At 39.8% G+C, this 20,572-nt stretch overlaps 1 protein-coding gene across 2 annotated transcripts in view; it reads right to left on the reverse strand.

Moving 5' to 3' along the window:
• Window positions 1–20,572, reverse strand: part of LOC117499778 (neurexin-1a) — a 228,207-nt gene that overhangs the window by 155,097 nt on the left and 52,538 nt on the right. The window contains exon 1 of one of the 2 annotated variants that reach the window (XM_034152401.1): window positions 6,497–6,662. The exons of the other annotated variant lie outside the window; for it this stretch is intronic. The gene's annotated coding sequence lies outside the window, so the exon portion shown is untranslated. Of the gene's footprint in view, window positions 1–6,496; window positions 6,663–20,572 lie in introns of those variants that run through there. 2 annotated transcript variants of the gene reach the window in all.

Below are 20,572 nucleotides of genomic sequence, written 5' to 3' on the forward strand. Positions count from 1 at the left end.
TAAAAAAAACACTCAATTAGTTCAGCTTCATACATTTCTCAATAAATACGAGCATGTCAGCATTCAATAGCCCTGCTCAGATGACAGGAGCTAGACAAAGCTAAAATAACGTTGAGAAAAACCGTACACTGTTATTGTGAGATAAAAAGTGGCACTGAGCATCAGAGGGTGATGCATGTGAACACCCATTAGAAAGCGTTTAAAAACAGGTTTAGACAGATAACAAGCCATTAAAGCCACTAGCAGAAAATAAACCACCAAAACACAAATGGACTAATGCATTCAATTATCATAAATGAGGAGTGCTGCGTATTTATATATGCTTGCCAAACAAACTCAGCCACACATTGAATATACACACACACACACCCAGAATACTTAAGAGTAGCACCCAGGCATGGATACAACAACACAACAACTAAAAGGGGTTGCTGTCCACAACAATTTGTCACTTCATTGATTCCCCCTTAAAGGCACTATAGTGCACCTCTGGGAAAACGGCAAGAGGTCGTAATTGAAGTTGGCTGGATCTTACCACTCTTTGGTCATTCCCTCAATGTCTGAGCTGCCTATCAGTGAAAATGAGAGACTTCTACCCTCTTCACTAAATTCACCCATCCCTGCTCCACAAGCTCAGTGGCCACATAACAAATAGAGCCAATAGTTTTGGGTCATTCTCATCTCTCTTTCTACAAATATCCCCATGCCTGCACTTCAGTGAATTCCCCTAACCAATGGAGAATGAATTGTGTGTGTTCAGCAGGGGTGCTGTTAGGAATTTACAACACTTAGGGTTCAACCCAGAGGCAGTTTCAGTGCAGGGCATATATATCCTAAGAGAATCCTATTTCCATTCAAACACTGGCAGTATGGCTCCACAAACGCAGGTATAAATGAGGCAGAACTATGTGACCATCAGTCTGCACTTAGCTGCAATATATTAAAAAGAAGGGGGGAAACATGTGTTGAATCCAAATGCCAAACGCTAGTCCTGAGGGGAGTTAAAGTGACAGGATTGTTCTAATAACTAACTTATTCAAGACACAAGAGACATTATTTAAAAAAATATTGACTTTTGCAAAGTATTCAAAGTATAGTACTTCTCAAGCTTAAGCTTTTCAAGGCATTTCACCATAAAGCTCTGAGCAAAGTCAAACACCTGTAATGGTCCACCTGGCCTGTAATGGTAGTCAGCTCACAGATGGCTGCTTTAAGATGTCTTTCATTTCATTTCATTTCAAACCTTTATTTATCCAGGTGTATCCCATTGAGATCATTGATCTCTTTTTCAAGGGAGACATATTTGGATAGAAATAAACATGCTTACAGCCTGGACTAAAAGAAGGTTTTAGTATCTATAACTAATACCAACATGTAGGCATTATTTGGGATGTGGATGCTTAGATTGACAGGTTGCTACCTGCTAGCTCTCTGGTAGCAACCTGTTATGTTGCTACCAGACAGCTGTCTGCTCTGCTAATGATGCCCATTGTTTTGATAAGCGAGTAAGATGGTGGTGCCACTGCCAAAATGGCAACAGAAAGGGCCTCCCACTAAGCTTCCCAGCAGCTCTTCAGACACCTGTGGGTTTCGAAATTGACTTTCTCCTAAGATGAATTCATTGATATGAAAAAAGGTCAAATGTCCATGTGTAATGTAAAAGGGGTCCAAAGTAATGTCTCTCTCCAAGCACTTGTAAAGATTGAAAAAGTGTAGCAAGGGTTGAAAGAACCTGAAAGCTGCGAAGCCAGGTGGAATTAAATAACTACAAAAAACTAAAATAACATAAATTGTGCCGACAATTATGCTTCAAGTTTAATGTAATGTATACTGTAACACGTTCTACTTCTCATATTAAACATGACAGTGATTGGCAGCACCCTCACCAAGAAACAGACGAATGCACAACAACTGTAGACAGCTGAGCCGCACACTGGTGTATAGCTCAACACACACATGCCAGATTTAAAGCAGGATCGTGTAAAATAAGCACTAAATCTAATTGCCCCACCCCCTTGGGGAGTAAGCATCCTGAAAGTAAAATTTGACAATTTTGACAATTATCCCCTTTACACATGCTTGAAAGGGATAATGACATCCACCTGAATTCACCTCATTAGACTTCTCTGTGCAAAGAGTGCAGTGAATATGAATATGTTGTGCAGTCGGTGTGTAATTCCTGAGCCTTGAAAGAAAGACCATAGCAATGGAACTGCTTGTAGTATGCACACCTGTGCTTCTCTTTCAGACACAGGGTCACAGCAGACACGGCGGTCTGCAGTATTAACATTAAGCATGTGTCACTCAGATGTATTATTTTCCTAGAGATAAAAAACTTCTTGAGCTTGAAGAAGCATGCTGTTTTGTCATTGTGTTCTCCTGGGTATTTGGGCATATCCCACTTGTCTCTCTGAGCTGTCCTATGGTCTTCTACAGTAGGGATGGGAACGATTAATCGAACATTTTAACTTATTCAGGTTTTCGAATATGAGAATATGAGTTATGAATATTTTTATTGTAGTTTTTTTGGGATGGGTGCCTATGTTGATTACATATTGTCAAATGGAATAATTCAATGTATACGACAGTGCCATAGCTAAATGCGTTAGGTCTAAAGGTGTGTTTTGCTCCGCTCACCGGTCCCTCACAGCGGGCAGAGCTGCAGGTGCTGATCTCTCTCTCTCGCGTCCGGTTATACTTCACTCGCGTTTATGTCCAAATCCATCAGATCTAGCTAGTTCTAGCTAATGATATGGCTGCTGCCCCTCCCTACATGCAGATCACGCAGACTCAAACCTCATCTTATGCCCAAATTCCAGCTGAGAGGGTCTTCTCTACAGCTGGCCTGATTGTGAATCGCCTCCGCACCCGCCTCTCCCCTGAGTAGACATGCTCATATTCTTAAACAAGAATGAGTATTGAATAGCTGCATTCTGTGCATAGGCCCTGTTACAGGTTGTTGATCTCTGTTGTAATAGGGTTACATTACCCTAACCCGTTATGTTGTTCGTGTATGATCCCTCTTTCATTTAAAACCAAGTTATGTTTTAAGCATGAAAGCTGTAGGCCTATAGCTGTCAACTGTTCAAACTGTGATCACCAGTTCAATACATTTGACAAATTCGACTTGGTTTCTATACTTATTTGAACATGTATTTATTTATTTAATTTTTTTTTTTTTTTTTTTTATAGGATATGTACATTTCGGTTAATCGTTTTTTTGGGGGTCGAAAATAGAATATACATTTGCTTTCAAATGTTTATCCCTAGTCTACAGTCAATCAAACTACAGCAAGAGGCCGGCACCTTAATGCCCTTGAGTCATGACACTGTGAACATGGATAAGATCCATAGTCTTTTTCAGAGGACAGAGGACAGGAAAAGATATGAACAGAGTGAAAGAGTAGCTCCTAAGGAAGGGCCATAAATAGAAACATGCTAGGTAAAAATGTCATTCAACCCCTTTTCAAACAAAAAAGAATATCACTGTCTTCCCTGACAACAACTTTTAAACAAGATGATCACAAGTTGTAAAATATTACGACTAGAATATTTGAAGTTATTCTTTCCTTAAATGTATGACATAAATATAATGTCCATAATAAATGTAACTGTGCTTTTACACTGATTTTCCCATAACCTCTTTGACAGATAGGATATTGTCCTCTTCCATACATAATTGTTAATCAATAGCATGCAATTGTTAGTGCCATTCAGGAACCTCATTCTCTATGGTCACATTACATTTGTGTTTGTGGTGCGGAACTAACTGCACATATTAATGGAAGTAATACAATTATTTGCCACTCAAATTAAATTAGTGTCACAAAGAGTCAAGGTGGTATGTTGGCCTATGTTGCTGCATCAAGCTCCTACAAACAGCTAGGTATACATCACTGCATCAATATCAGAGGCAGCAAAAGGAACGTTTCACCGTCAGTTAACTAAGTATGTAGATACAAATCACTCATTTGTTATGAAGCACCAGGAGGCCATAAGCAGGAGCATATGTATGTACAACAGTGCCAGCATGTGGCCGAGCGACCAGCTTCCCATCAGTCACTTTGCCCTGACACTAATCTGGCATCTGCAACTCTATGGCTTCTTTTTAAATGAGCTTGCACCCAGGGGAGTACGCTGCCTGTCAACATAAAACCACAACACAACGGCGGCAGGATATGTGAACAATTACCTATGGAATTAACGTCAGGAGCAGTTCTGAATGTAATTGGCATTATTCAAATCAGTGATATGAGGATCTGATGAGGTAAGGAATACATAATTTGTTAAATATTGCAGGGGCAATATAAGATCAAATTATAGAAAATCACAGAAACATAACATTATTTATCATTTAATATATTGTCCTTGAGTATCAAAGTAGACGCATCACAGAACTACATAAAACAAGCCTTACCCATGTCTATTTCAAGGAGCTGGAGCAGCAGGTACAATAGGCATTGCTAAAACAGACACCATAATGATGTTGCCCATCTCCAATAGTCTTGTCTTGTTCATGACAGTTCTACGCTCTACATCAGCGTTTCCCTGTCAGATACCTCACTAACACCCACCCTTCTCGCAGCACAAGAAATACCCAGCTCTCTGTAAAATGCTGAGGTAAAACAAGCCTGTTGTGCCACGCTCAGTTTTCAAAGGTTTATACGAAGTTCACAAGTCTGGAAAAAGTAAGATGCCCTTCCAAAGAAGTACCTGTGGATTTCCAAGGACAAAATGTGGCAAATAAATTGGAGCTTAAGCCATGCAACGTTGTTTAATCGCCTGTGGCAATGGTTTGTGAGTGACACTGTATTTCACCCATTCACTCTCCGTTTCCTTGTTTGACTGGCAACCTATTAAAATGATACAGAAGTAAGTGTCTGGCAGCCTATTAAAATGATAGGAAGTTAGCGTCATGAAGCCGGCTTAAGCCTCTTACGGGGTGACAGGGAGGAGAGTTTCTGAAGTGCTACATTCTTTGAGAACATATTATTTTACATGATTATCACACCATTGAAAATACTTAATAAAATGTCTTGAACGGCTCCCTGCCCGCAAGTTAGACACTCCCAATTTGTGATATTTGTATTTCATATGAAGTTTTTATGTGTGCATATTGTGTCGACAGAGCAGTAAGAACAGGCGAAAAAAAGCATCAATTAGCTCAGTATGACGTATCTGGGCGTATAAGTGAAGGAGTCAGCATGTGAGGATGTGACTGAGCTTACACATACTAAGTTCTGTCAGACACCATACTGTGCTAGCTTAACGTACAGTGTCATTTAGATTCACAGTATGAAGGGTTTCTTGCTGTGCTCAGAAAGAGTCCCCTCTCCTGATGTCAGTTTGCAGAAACACTTCGTCCATAGTAAATTTGCTCATAATTGGCTTTTCAGCTTGTCATTAAATGTAAAACCAGGCATCAATTAAAAACGTATTAGAACATGTGTCTCATATTGTGCAAACCTACAGTCATTGCGTACGTGTACATGTAAGCATTCAAATCATTCATTTAAATTAAACATAACAAAGTGTGTTATGGTTAAGCCAGTGTATCAGTTTTGTGTATCACCCAACTCTGACAAACAGCAAATTGTCAAATGACAAATATTCATTATTATGCAATGTAATGCTAATAATGACTATGTTAATAATACATTAATAAACAATTACATATTTTACTCATATGGTGTCAGAAAATGACACTTGTACATGTAAAAGCTCATTTAGAGCCGCTAAAAGAGAAAGGCTAGTAGTGACTCTCATACAATCAGGTTTCAGAAAAATAACCACGTGACCAAGTGACTGATAAAAATTACAAACAGTAAAGAAGTTCAAGGAAAAAACTGACGTATAAATGAACACCTGGTTTGAGAGGGTGATAAGAAATAACACCAATTGTTTGACTAAAAACGACAACAATACACCTTTCTCACAGGATATCTCCCTCTTCATAGAAGGAAGAGCACAGGTGTATTTAACAACACTAATGATGGCTGCATTTCACTGAGTAGCTGCACAAGCATGCTGGCTCACTGGAAAAGCTTACTGCCAACCTAATATAACTGAGCCAACGTTATGTTATCATATAACCTTTGATTTTCCTACATGTCAAAATAGCCTGAACAAAAGTATATAGTGCTAGCTACTTATAGTTCAGTTAAACCACCCTACTAGTTGCTAGCTAACAGCCAAGCACCAACTCATTTATCAAAGCAGGCAGCAACAAACGTAAAAAAGAAGTCCCTATTTAAAAAAAAGCATGACTGTGGACACGAGTATTAACAAATAGACATAACTGCCGACTAATTATCACTATAATGTTAGTGCAACAATACAACAACCGTAAATAAATGATAGGGAAAAGGCCCATTGAAGACTGTGCACAGTGACTAATTAGCATGACTAGCGGTAGCCGACATGAAATTAAGCAAGCGTAGAATTTTAAAGTGATGGACAAACATTTTACTACGCTCGTATAATGTAACGTACTTACAGTTAAATCGAAGCAAACGTTAGTCAAAAACAACGGCAGAAACTCCTTTTTGGAACTTAATTGGCCTTCATGAAAAAACTCTCCAGAACAGCTTCCTGGTGAATTACACTGGGGATGTGGAACCTACCATTAAAGAAGGGAAGGGGAGGGGGCGGAAAAGTCCAAGTGACAGACTGTTGCTCTTTAAAAAACCGAATAGCCTGTATTCGTGTAATTTGTGCAATTATAAATCATCCTAAAATAACTTCCCAAATCCAACTAATTCACAAGGCATTTATTTCTGGAGCCCTGAATTTATGAGAAAAACTATATGGTGACCTCTGAATATGGGAGCTGTGTATGTACAATAATTATTACAGTGATGATTTAAATTTGATGATAGGGTTGTTTTATTATTTTGACATGTTTGATATTATTTTATGATGATATATTGTGATATGCAAAGTTCTTACCATACATAATGAAGTGAAGAAATTCAGGCTGCCGCTGGTGATATGGCAGTTTCACAAGTGTCAGATAAATAGGGTGGCCTTTCAGTTATGTAAAAGCGGGAAAGGCCCTGTCGAGATCCAGAGTTATTTCTGAGTTATTGTGAAAACATGGCAGTGCAACATGGCAGAAAGAGGACCCCCTCCTAGTTTTGAAGGGCTGATTCTTAGCAAAAACTATTCTTACTTTCAGGGGATTATACCCTTGTGAAAACAAAGTTATGCATATGTTTGTTTTCGTTTTTAGTAGACCTCCCTATAAATACTACACACTGGCCCTTTAAGTCATCATTGTATATATTATAACATACATGGAAATAATGTTTCTCAGATTATGCCTCTCACTGCTCTTGGTCTCTTTTTTTATTTCTAAGAATTTATCAATTAATATTTATACAAAATAATGAATTGCTGTGTAGCTTAACCAAATCTAAAATAAATATGTGTTTGCTTCACTGTTTACAGAAAAAGAGCTGTGTTTACAGCAAGTACTGGCTGAAGCTGAGCCAGAATAAAGGTCACAGCTACATTCTGTTATTTATAGCCTTGTAATACTGCTGCGATCTTTATCAACATCTCTTCCAAATATAGTATGATAATCGGATTGATTTAGCAATTAAAAGGCAATGACATCATGCTGATGCATACTTTATGTTTCTAAAATATAAATCATGGTTTGAGGGTTGATGGCTTTTTCAAAGTGGTGGAAACCAGCCAACAAAATCTAATAAAATGTAGCACTAACAAGGACTCAAACAGTCATTTTAGAGCGTGTCCGCCAGATCACACACAGTCTGTGTCTGCTCGCTCTATTGGCAATAGCTCAATCAGGTGCGTAGGCAACGCTCCTCTGGGAGCAGCTCCCACCTCACTCACAGCTGTAAATGGCATAGCTACCTCGATGATGCACACACCTGTGTACACAACAATGCATGTGTGAAAACAACCATACAATGGTCAGACCATGTTTCAAACATTTGACAAAGCAGGGTATTATGTGTAAAGTCACTAGCCACGTTACCGTGCATGACACATTCATTCTATTTTAAACTCTGCAATATAATCTCATTCTATCTACCTGTAATACTTTCTAGATGATATATAACAAGCAAATGTAAAAAGCTGAATCACAACATATTTTAACAGAAAAGGACAAATTGTGTGTGTGTGTGTGCGTGCGTGCGTGCGTGTGTGTGTGCGTGTGTGCATGTGTGCGTGCGTGTGTGTGTTTCTGTGAATGTTTGTGTGTAGGCCTTAAATACATTCTTGAAAGTGTTCTTTGAGCATCACAAGAGGGTTTGTATGAAAAGTGGTGAAGGCTTCTTGTTTAAAGCTACGGAAGATTCTCAAGATCAAATATACTGTATACTACGTCTGGGATAAAAACAGGAAGACATTTATTGTTGGCAGCTGGGCCATTAAAATAGATCTCTTGTTGAGGTCCCCAACCAACACGAACATTTCTGTGGAGTGGGTTTAACAAATAACTCCTCCCAGAGCAGCATCTTGAGGACTTAATGGCCCTACAGGAGAGGCAGGCACTCTCTAGACGATGTACAGCAGTCTCTTTTTATTCACGCACAATAAGTGGGGGAATGGGAAAAGTAGCCAGCCTCTCCAAAATTAGAAAAATAAAAATACTCAAAAAGGAAACTTAATCTAACAGGACTATAAGAGACAAACATATAGAAACCCTCAAAGAAAGACCAATATGTGTGAAAACCCATGTACTCCTGTTCAAACACTGTATGAACGCACATACTAAACCGCACACTTCCATCTGCAAGGCTCTCATTTGCTCTCAGCCCATTTCAGAATCACAACAGCATTATGCTGAAGTGGGAGTGTAATGTGCTGAATACTAATCTGCAAAGCCCAATCCATTTCTGCAGAGTAAATCCAGGGGATAATAATGTAAGCCTTGGGGAGATGGGGGGATCAATATCCTCATCAAAAGAGAAGCATTTTGATATTAACGTATAGTTACCACTTTACTTAACTAATCATATATTTAAAGAGCAGGCAACTATACACATTGTTCCTCCTATAGGAAATATATTGAATCCATCAGCACTCATTTATCATACCTGATAATAATAGTAGAGTTTGTATTTATATCAAAACCAATTAACTGAGTGAAAAGCTGAGTAGTAACATTGGACAGCAGCTTCCTGTTTGAATGAGCCATATATAAAATGTGCTTAGGGTAATATATCTTTGCTCTAAGCATCTTAACAAGCTGCTCAATTGGGATCTACCCTTGTCAAGGTTGCCAGCACAGACCTAGAGTGCACGCTGCGAGAGTGCGTCAGAGGTTACTGTCCACTTTTGATTACTGGAGCGGTGGAAGCAGTGTCTAACTGTAAAGGACTGACATTTGGCAGATGTCTAATTTGGGCCATATACATGGGGACATTCCTCAGACAAGAGCAAAGTCAAGAGGCGCTGAGGCATGTCATTGCATAGAAATAATTCATGTGCTAATTACATTGCCAGTGTGTCTCAGATGATTTCTGTGCAGAGCTGCTCTTGTCTTCCCGGCTCTCGCCTCTGAGATCCACTCTCTGTCGGACACGGCATGAATCCTTGATAGTGAGCAGACAGCCAGACACATCAGCAAAGACAGTTCTTATCCTGATCCGCAGTTCTCATTCCTCATTGCCAAGTCATTACATACATCGAGTTAAGTAATAGGCCGGCTTCAGTATCTCCTGAGTAGAATGGTTTTGGTTGAGATACTGTAGTATGTTGACACGCTGAGAACATCCTACATTCTATAATGAACATAATAAGACGTTTATGTCATGTTTTGTGAATAGTTAACACTTGGAACAGAGCATACCTTTATAATAAAATAAAAAACAATATGAAGTAATCCTGAGGAACTTAAAGAAATAGATTTCTGAGTTATTAACACAGCAAACCTTGTTGCCATATATTTACCACTATCATGAGTAAAAATGTTGAGTTGCAAAAGCAAGTGACGTGAGATGTTCCACCAAAGAATAACAGTGGCCACATTGTATGTCAGTGGCACTGGGTCCTCAATCAAAGTAAAACGGCTTAATCAGCTGTGGCAGAAATACTCACACTTTGTGTATTTTACGACCTGCCAAAATAATGAAACCATCATCGTCTGTAGGTCAATGCCGTAACATTAATTTCTAACAGGATGAGAGCATGACTAGAGAAGTTCTAATACAGAACCTAAAATGTTTAATAAAAATGTAAATATAAACAATGCATTTATAACCCATATTTACCTTTCTTGAACAACCAGAACTTGTATCAACAAACGTACTTTTCAATCATTATTATAACTATAGTGAACACAAACAAATGAAGGTAAACACTCCAGAAATGTTGTATTTTATGACCAGCCATACAAATCTTAAAGTTTGGATTGTTGTGTTGTCTTGTAACAACATTTAATTGAATTTTGTATGACCCAATGTGTAAGGACACACCACTTTTTATGCTGATTTCTCTTTGGTAGTAACTTCTCAGCATCATTCCTTGTGGCACAGAAATATACTTCAGTTCTTTCAGTTCCAAAGTCAACACAATGAGATCAGATTGTTTCTTCATGCATTTCATATTCTAACACTGGCAAAGTGGCCTGTCTGTCAGGACCAGTTCTTTCAGGTGCAGTGAGGTGAACTTGAGATAAATGTATCCTGAATCTAAACCAAATCTTCTCAACACATCACCTTCGCTCTTACATACTAAAAGAGAACAGAGCCCTGCAGTTTGGTGTTGCGCATCGCTTTTTCTCCCTTTTTTAAATAGTGTTTTGTTTAGTAATTTTTAGTGGTCACTCAACAGAGGTTCGCCAATAGCCCATGTGTGTGTTAACTCCCCTGTGGTGAAAGAACACAGCACAGCACGCTGAGCTGCATCATTGCATGTTTAAAAATGTGCTCCAATGAACAAATCGCTGCAGGACGGTGAAGCTTGACAGAATCCCAGCATCACCTCGCTGAGCTGCTGGGCAAGGTCACCAGTGGGTTTTTATCTCGTTGGATAAAGGATGGCAGTTCCACAGTTATATTTGTAACATGTTCTGTTTGCTTTGCTTTGGATACATAATGCATTCACACTGTGACACAACTGGTGTTGTCCAATTTTTGGTGTGTATCTGAGCACTTATGTGTTTTCTTTGTTTCAGAGTGCATGTAGTTAAGGCCATAGTCGTCACAGGAGATGAGGCAAACCTGTATTCCCTGGCTCACCTGCATATAACAGGGCTGCAGACCATACTTTGCCCCTTTTTGTAAGCACACTACATGCCGAGGCGACTCCAGCTGTCCACATTTCTGTTTTTGAAGATTATGTTAAGTTTTCATGTGGCCAATGAAATTCATTTATGGTGACTTTTGTGCAAAATTGTTACAGCACCAAAACTAATAAAAACAGTAGCTGTGCAGTTGTTTTTTTGTCATGTCGGACCGGGTAACAACTGGTCCAAACATACTATCATGCTGATTCGTCATTGTTTTGTTTTTTTTGCTTTGGGATGACGAATAAATACATACACCGAGGAATTTCCCCAGGACCTACTGTGTGCATTTAACATCAACACACCCGGTGCCTGTTCCCTCCCAGGTTGCTTGTTGCAGTGCCAGCATTGTACTGAGGGGTATTTGAGCAAGGAAATACAAAACATTCCTCTTTGTGCCTTCCAGCTATGAGTAAGATCACACTAAGGTATCCTTAGCTGTGGAGAACCAGAGGCACAAGTGTTTGTACTGAGCCAAACACTCTAGAGCAATGGCGATGGAAAAACAGGTAAAAGCACAAGAGGAACATTCATAAAGTGCTGTCATCACACCACTGCAAAGGCTAAAAACACCTCTCTGAAGCTGTGCTCAAAATAAAGACCACAGCACTGTATTCTCACTTAAAAGGTGAAAGGGAATCATGGCTCTGCTTCAACGGCTTCAGAACAAATAGCTTTAATACAATCCAGTCTGGTAAGAGGATAAACAAATACAGTACTAATTAAACAACCCTGCAAGGGAATGGTAAGAAGCAACCGTTAATCGATTCCTCAGTTTTGCAGTCCGTTTAATCAGATCACTCCATCGATCTCGGTACACTGGAGCTGTTTTCCTCAATAAGGCTTGTTCACATTTTGTGGCCACTTCCATCACCTTAGCGATTGATAGTGGCAGAACCCCCTCCCCACCTTTTATCTACAGGGAGAGATTGTCTACCGGCAAAGATGCTGACCTAAGGAGGGAAAATTACTCACTTTGGGGTGTTACTGTTTCGGCAGCACTATGGCCCTGCTGACACAAGAAGACCAAGGTCATTTCATAATGGGCTGCCCAGCTGCCACTCTGCTGTCAACGGGCCTGAATGATGAGGGGGGGTGTAGCCTGTTATGGTGACAGGAGTCAAGGCTACGGCGAGCATGATAAAGATCAGCCTCTATCAGGAGTGAAAACGGCAAAGAAAGAGGGATAGAAAAAAGATGATCCTGCATTTTGCCCCCTAAGCTTTCAAAGTGGTGACAAATAGATCTGCTTTGTAGCTTGCGTCTGCGAGCCGTTCTGTTTTGCATTCTGCTGGGAGCTGCAACAGCCGTGCCACAGGAATAAATGCATGTGATAGGCAGGAGCAGTCATCACAGTGCAGCAATACCCTGAGAAGTATTGACTGTGTTACAGCTCTTTTCTCAGGTCGCTGTCAATCCTGTCGCTCCTATGAATTGATCAGTAGGGGGTTCACATCCATCAGAGTGACTCATCCAGTGCAGACATGTATTTCGAGGTTCAATTTGTTCTATCCCCTGGGCTGAAGTGTATGAAAATGTGTAGTTTAATCTGTGTTTGTTTCTCTATTCCTTCTATCTCTACTTGTAACATCCGTATACATACCATATTGATTTTTGAAGACATTGTCTAGGTCTGGCCCTGAACTGCATGTATGAACTTTTAGCGTCTTAAAGCTCAGACCAACATGAGGTGAACCAATGAAATGGTTGTTTCTAAATGTAGATCCATGTGTGTTACCTGAGGTGACAATATGTTTGGTTATAGGTCTGGATTTTTCTTAGTACACAGAAAACAAGCCTTTATATTTCAATTTGAATCAACGTTTGTTGTTTAATTGCTCTTATCGCCCCGCAGATTCTGCCTTCATCCTTCACAGTGCAGTTAGGGTGGTAGGGTAGTGTAAAGATACATAGTTCTTAAAATAGTAAGAATTGAAAAAAAATCGGACTCATTCAGTATTTTAGACTTATTTCCAGTGCGTACATAGCAATGTAATGCTCTTTAACAATAGATTACACTTACATTGCAGCAACTTAAGGAACCAAGTAGCCATTTGCTGCGTTATAAAATGCTTGGTTTCAAAAGATTTGATCTAATACATTTTATGAATGGATACAAACTCAATGGAAGCAGACTGTAGAATTCCTTAGCTGAAAATAACTGTGTTATAATACTGTGAGGGGTTCAGTGAATCGATTTAACAGTTTTCATATTGCTTCCGAAGAAAATGTCTTTCCTCCTTACAGTATATAATGGAAATGATAATGGTAAATCCATTTATAAAAAATACTTTAGTTTTGCCATTTAACTCTACAAGGAATGTTTTATTTTATTTAAATTAATATTTGTTGTTGTGATCTAGAAACAGGGCATCATTTTCATAACTTGTTTTATTAGTGTTGTAGATCAAGGTAAACATCTAACTATTACAAACAGTGCATGTCCTACATTCATTGTGGGGAGGTAGCAGCAACAACCCAATAAACCAAAATGTTTGATTTGCTGTTAGTCACAGGGATACTCTGTTTCCAGTCTGTGCCTGTTTACTTGTATGCTTTGTGTTATCCTGAAAGAGACTCTGCACTTAATGGGATTTTCTTGTTTAGGCAGTTTAAAGACAAAGGGATGATTCATACTTAGCCTAATTCCATTTCATTTCTTCTGCTATAACAAATAAGTATACAAAATCTGACATGTATACTGTGTGCAAAATGTGTGTGTGTGTGTGTGTGTGTGTGTGTGTGTGTGTGTGTGTGTGTGTGTGTGTGTGTGTGTGTATGACACAATAAAAGCCTGGAAATTTACGAATTAATTAAAAGAACACGACTGCTTTTTCTGTTCCTCTGTAGTGTGCTCTGGAGACTGATGAAACGGTCCTAACAAGGGTCCCAGCATGTGCTTCTTTATGGTTCTTCAATAAATACATGTGAGACAAAGAGGGACAGGGGACAGCACAGACTTCTTAGTCTCTTTTTTTTATTGTGCTACACCCCCTCACTTAATTCATCACATGTCTTTGCAAGTCTGCTATTGCTATATTTATTCTGCTTTTTCTAAATGACAATATTTAATTAAACCCGGTCTGTTGTATCATAATATCACATAAACACTTGGTGCCACGTACAGAGAGAGTCTGTTTTTCTGGCAGAAAGAGCAGTAAAATGAATTATGTTTGTGTGCTGTTTTCTAGAGAGTCCTTCTCTAACACTCATCAGGGCCATAGCCCTGGGTGACTGAGCCTTTTACCTATCTGCAGCATCCAGCCACCTGCCATGGAAATCAAGGCTGTTTCCGCCATATGCCTCAATGTTCTGCCAAGACTCTCCGGTCTGTTCCGCCTTGAGCAAATTTCATTATGGGATGGCTGGGAGCTCTCGGCGCTGCTCATTAAGGCTATCAGCGTGGCACGTCAACGTTTGTAACACCGGGGATGCAGGAGGTTGAACACCCCCAGCTCAGAAGATTGCTTAACAACTTTAGCAAATGTAAAACTTTTGTTCTGGAATCAGGGTAAGAATACGTACGGTCTTCTCTCAGATACACGCAGAGGTCATTTTAATTTTTAGATGAAAATCCTGTGAGATAGGCAGGACTATGATTACAGAATGAAAACTCTAACCTTTTATCATGGCAAGAAAAATGGTTGGCAAGTGTCAATTAAAATCCTATAACAGCAGGAAAGAAGATTTTTCCCCAACGCTCTGATCAAAGTATTTCGAAGTGAAACTATATAGGTTTACATATTTACAACATTGTTTCTTTAATAAATGAAGAGATGAATTACAATTTAAATATGATCAATGCTCAGTGAATTCACACACATATTTTGGTTGTTAAAGCATTACTGGAATTACTCTTGTATGACCATGATATAATGGTTGCTAAGGTAAGTTATATTGGTGTTAGATGGATAGTTGTGCTTATGTTACACCATGTTTTAGCATTACCATTATCCCAAAGTTGCATAACAGCAGGTACCTACAGAAACAATACTGATTGATGCTATACTACATGTGCAATAACTGTCACTGAAACAAAACCTAGACATTTTTTATTTTATATCCGCATATTCTGCATTAATGATATGTTTATAAAACTGTGAATCAACCAGACAGGCTGATTTGGCTTTTAAATGACAATCATAATCTGCTGTGGTGTACAGCATGTTGAGCTAAACAGCTAATACACTCCTGGCAGAAGACACTCCCTCTATCTGGCATACCATGTGTTTAATAAGACAGAGCTGATTCATTAGAAGATAAGGCATCCTCCACTATCATACAGTGTTGTGTTGCCATCAGGCAGTGGCAGTTGTCCACTAACATGGTCAGCGTATAGCCAGATGGAGCTGAGCCACAGGGATCAAACGCAGAGCTCCGCTGCTCGAGCTATCCTGCCAGCTAACACCCACCACCCTCTGACATTTCACTGCCGCACCACTCTCTATCACTTCACTACCCTAGAAGAAGAAATTAGTTCACAGTGCTCAGGTATTACAGTTGCAGGGGTTCGAAAGGTGATTCTGAACAGAAAAACAATAATAGCTTATATCCCCGCCTGTCTTTTGCATTGTTTACTCACGATTATATCCTCATTTGTGTTCTCATGCGAGGCGGCCGATCTGCGGCCTGTGCATTGGAGAGGCAGAGTTTACCCTCACTGTGCTTTAACGTGATGTTCACTCAGCCATACCGGTGCCATGCACCCAGAGCCATCGCAGTGCATTAAACCCTGGATGCTGCCTAGCATTGTCTTGCTGGACTGCAGTTGCAGACTGTTTCTAATCCTGAAGGTCTGCAGAACTCAAGCTGGCTGAAGGAAGGGAAGTCAGGGTCAAACAGTGCTAAAATCATTTTGAAAAAACAGAGGAAAAGGAGCATTACTTGGCAGAGACATTGATCTTTTGTTTTGACCTTCTTCTGAATGGTTAACTAGTTACAGAGTGTGAGTGACGCAAGTTGAAAAGCGAATCGATCTCTTCTCTATAAACTCTTGTCAGAGATGGATGAGATATAATGGTAACCAATCAATGCAGCTAGTATTTACTGGCTGTATCTGTCAAACAAGACTTTGCATCTTAGGCGCATCAGATGTGGTGCATTCTTCCTGCATTTCTGAGTTGAGAACAACAAAGCCGCTATGAGACAAAAGCACAAACCTCAGCCATATTTCGTCACCAATATTTTGCATTTCAGTTGGGCTGTTTCAAGATCTGTGCTGAAATACGATTACTGATGGATTAAAAAGTGCTTGGATGTGGCATAACCTCTGGTCATTACCAGGAATGCTCTGCAGGCTCACATTAAGAATACTACACTATAGTTGTTACGGTTTTGAATTTATGTTTTCATTTTCCACCTTTGTTTTGAAATGTTTTCCTCCTTGTGTCTTCTCTGTTCCTTCTTCCTGTGTTTGCCTTCCTGTCGTTAGTTTCCCTGGTGTGTCTGATTGTCTGATTGTGTTCACCTGTTGCCCTTGTGTTTCTGCCTCCCTTACCCCAGCTGTGTCTTGTCTTGTGATTACCCCTCTCTGTATTTAGTCTTGTCTTCCCCTGTGTGCCTGGTCGGTTCATTGTTGGTTTTTCCTGTCCCCCTCCTGTTGGCTCTCATTCCTAGTGCTACCCATGTTATCCATGCCATGTTTTTTTGCTCATCAGCTTTGTAAATGAAGCTCATTTTTGTTTCTAGACCTGTTACCTCTTTTTGTAGTCTGCATTTGGGTCCTACCCTTTCCACGCTACCTAACAATAGTGTTCAAGGTTCAAGGCTTTTATTGGTCACGTGCATAGCTACAGTGTAGTTATGACGATGAAAATCTTAGGTCACAGGCTCCTCCAACAGTGCAACACAATAAAAAAGATAAACAGAAAAAAATAGTGCAAGTAAATAGTAAATACAAAAGGAAAAAAAGTGAAATAGTGCAAGTGATTGGAATGATATATTAGATAAATAATTCCTATGTAGCTAATTGTCTTTGAATCATAACATAAATAACACATCTTAACATGTAAAATGTTTCTTTATTGAAATAACAATTTTGAATTTGCCCTAGGATGAGGTAGAGGAAAGATATATATTTGGTTTTGAAAACCTGCAACAACTTATTTCCTTGGTCACTTGGCGGCAGCTCTAAACAATCAGCTTTCAGGTTGATATGCTTATCTGCATACTAAGTAACAAAAGCTTTCATTTGAAGTTTAGCTTCTGGCCACCTGGCAAATTTAGGTTCGATATTCACTCTCTTTGAGATCTACTTTTGGTCTCTTACATTTCCTGAGCAAGAAGCCTCAAAACAATTACGGGCTTTAGCCAAAAAATGTGTGTAATCCAAGAAAACGAAAGTTACTGGCCAGAAAACCAAAGCACTGAGGTAGAAGACACTCTGCATGCTGACAGGTGAGATATGGACTTTATCATTACTAGCAAGGTGTTTAGCATTAACATATCAACAATGAATCCATTGTTACTATAACAAAATAACCAGATTTTACCCAAACTTTCAAAATGAACTGAACAGAAGAAGACTATAGCCTGCTGACAGGAAAACTCTATATACACTCTCTTTTCTATGTTGTTTCAGGGCTTATGATAGCAAATAGCAGCACCTTGTCAACAACAAAGGAAAACCTTCTGCACTGGAATTGAACCTGAGCCAATTGGAACAATGCGGATGGGAGCACAATCAAAAAGGATGTACGTTTTGCAGACAATGACAAACAGTGAAAGTGTTGACAACTGTCTCTCTCCAGGAACCTCAGGCAAACAACAGTAGTAATCATGGTGGGGGGGCATGATGGGTTAGCACTCAGGCATGATGAAGGGCATGGCTTCACATCCAAATGACCCACACCAGCAGCTATCAGCTCTGCACTGTTAGAGAGACGATCCACTCTGACGTCTGCCCTCGTTTACTTTAATGCTTACGAAGATTAAAATAGCCAAGCAGCTTCAACAAATGTAGATAGGCAAGGGACGCGACGCTGGAGGCGATAAGTCATTTGTGGAGACTGTGCTCTCGTGGTTGTCTCTTTGTGGGTGCTTTTTTTGGAAGCATAGACTGTCCTCCTCTTGTGACCCCAGGGTGGCAGTCTGTCAGGCAGGACTGACACCAGACCAATGTCTAATGGCTCTAAAGCCGTAAGTATGGCGCCAGACTTGACAGCCTGGATCTGAGGTTCCCTATTAACTTGATTCATTCCACCACAAAAGGAGTTACTTTACAACGTTTTGTGTCCAACTGAAGAGGAGATTTTGGACGGATCCACAGACATGCCCCAGTGAATTGCAAACTGGCTGAAGCCAATGCTTTTGTAATTAGCATTTACATGTCTGCTAGAAAAACCAGTTACAATAGAGCACCAGAAGAGGCTCTCAGATGGATCAAAAGTAAAAAAATAACTACTTTTATAAGAGGCACAGATAATTTAAAGTGCATGTCAGCACTTGTGAAAGTTTAAGAGTGCGTTCCTATACTGTAAATCTTATTATCCACCTTTCTTGAGCTAGCCTTGTGGACACTTATATTTCTGGAAGACATTAATTGAAATATGGGGAAAGATTCGTTCAATTCAGCGGCTGGTCTACCGGAAGGACGCTAATGCCTTTCAGCAACATCAAACATGCAAAGTGAGAGACTGGGTTGATAAATATTTCACTCTTTCTCCCCTGATGCTTATCTTACACATTTTTGCCATTACCACTCCCTTAAAGTACATCTGTTTGTGTCTGCAGCTGTGGAAATAAAGAGCATTTCCTAATAAGATCCTGGAGATGAAATACTAAGTCTAGCCCAGAAATCAAAAAACATATTCTCAATATAAATGATTAAAGAGAAATAGAAGATAAAGTAACATGCATGGTACCATGATACAGGCAGAAGAGTGAAAATAACTCACTCGCCAAGCAGAAAGTAGCTTTAATCATGAAGTTAATTAGAGACATTTTTTATTCTTTTATTCTATTTTCTCACTGTGTATCATTTGTCTCAAAATGGAATGACACGGGGAAAACCTCAGGCAAGGCTCAGATAACTGAGGCTGATGGGAAAGTTATTAATTTTGCAAGTATTTAGTCATAAACCAAAGTGGGCTATTGGACAAATTGGAATTTTGACCTGATGATGGCACTTGAAATAAATGAAGGAAAAAGTTAATAAAACTCCTCCTGAGGGGAACATAACTGTCTGTCCCAAATTTAGTGTCAATCCATCCAATAGTTTGTGGAGACATTTTCCTCAGATCCACTTCATGTTGGCACTCAGAAGTCATTAGACTACATCCTCTGTGGACGATACACTGTACAGATTATAAAGGTAATACATCAAACAGCTGAGATATTTGAGCCTTTACCAAAGTGGTCACAAAAACAGCTTCTATGGGTCTGAGACAGTCTGGGATCCCTGTCAAAGTGATATGCTCACTTACTGTACCTACAATACTTCATAAATAACATTTATGAAATTTTATTTCAACTGTTGGCGGCAGAATCTTCCAAAATTAACATAATTTCTATAAAGATTTGGGTGCTTCAGAATATGTCTACAACAGTAACTTGGTACCATTATATAAGAATAATACAACAGGACAATCACTTCTGGAACTGTGATTTTTTCTCCAGCTGAGTGTCATGTGGTCTTTGCTGTGTGTAGTTATCTGTGAGACTCCCACACTGCCTATTTACACAGCCATGTCATTAGATTACACCACTGAATGTGCAGCTTTAGAGAGTCAATCTTTCCTTTGTGCGTGTGCTCATAAAGCACGGGCCGCTGTTGCAGTGGTGGCCAATTACAGTGCAGATTAATGTTGTTGACAGAGAATTTATTCATACAAGGTAGTGGGTGCCCAAGCTTTTCCCCAGGCCCCGGGAAAAAAGGTGCACTCTGTGATGTTGTGCCAGAGGGATGAACTTCATTACTCACAACAGTGTGCTCTAACAGTGTGAAGGCAAAGAGAACAAGAGACAAAGGAGAAGAAAGAAGCAGCCGAGAATAATGCAATATACTGAAATTGAGGCCTCTGCCTCGTGACAAAAGTGCTTGAAAGTCGGTGAGTGTAATGTAAATGACAATACTAATGAAAATGTGATGGACGTCTATATTATTTTGTCTCTCTCCTGTATGTGCCTCCAGCCCCAAGGTCACCTATCTTAGCCTTGGCCCTAGTTTCTCCTCCCCTCCCAGCTTAGTATGCAGTCCGTCCTGGCAGCCCTGCAGACCACAGCTCATTGTCAGCACAGAGAGCATGTGCAGGAGGGCAGACCAGCAACCATAACAACAGGATGAAGGCAGACAGAGGGACGGAGAAGGGT

The sequence above is a fragment of the Trematomus bernacchii genome, unplaced genomic scaffold, assembly GCF_902827165.1.
Source record: "Trematomus bernacchii unplaced genomic scaffold, fTreBer1.1, whole genome shotgun sequence".
NCBI classification, from domain to species: domain Eukaryota; kingdom Metazoa; phylum Chordata; class Actinopteri; order Perciformes; family Nototheniidae; genus Trematomus; species Trematomus bernacchii.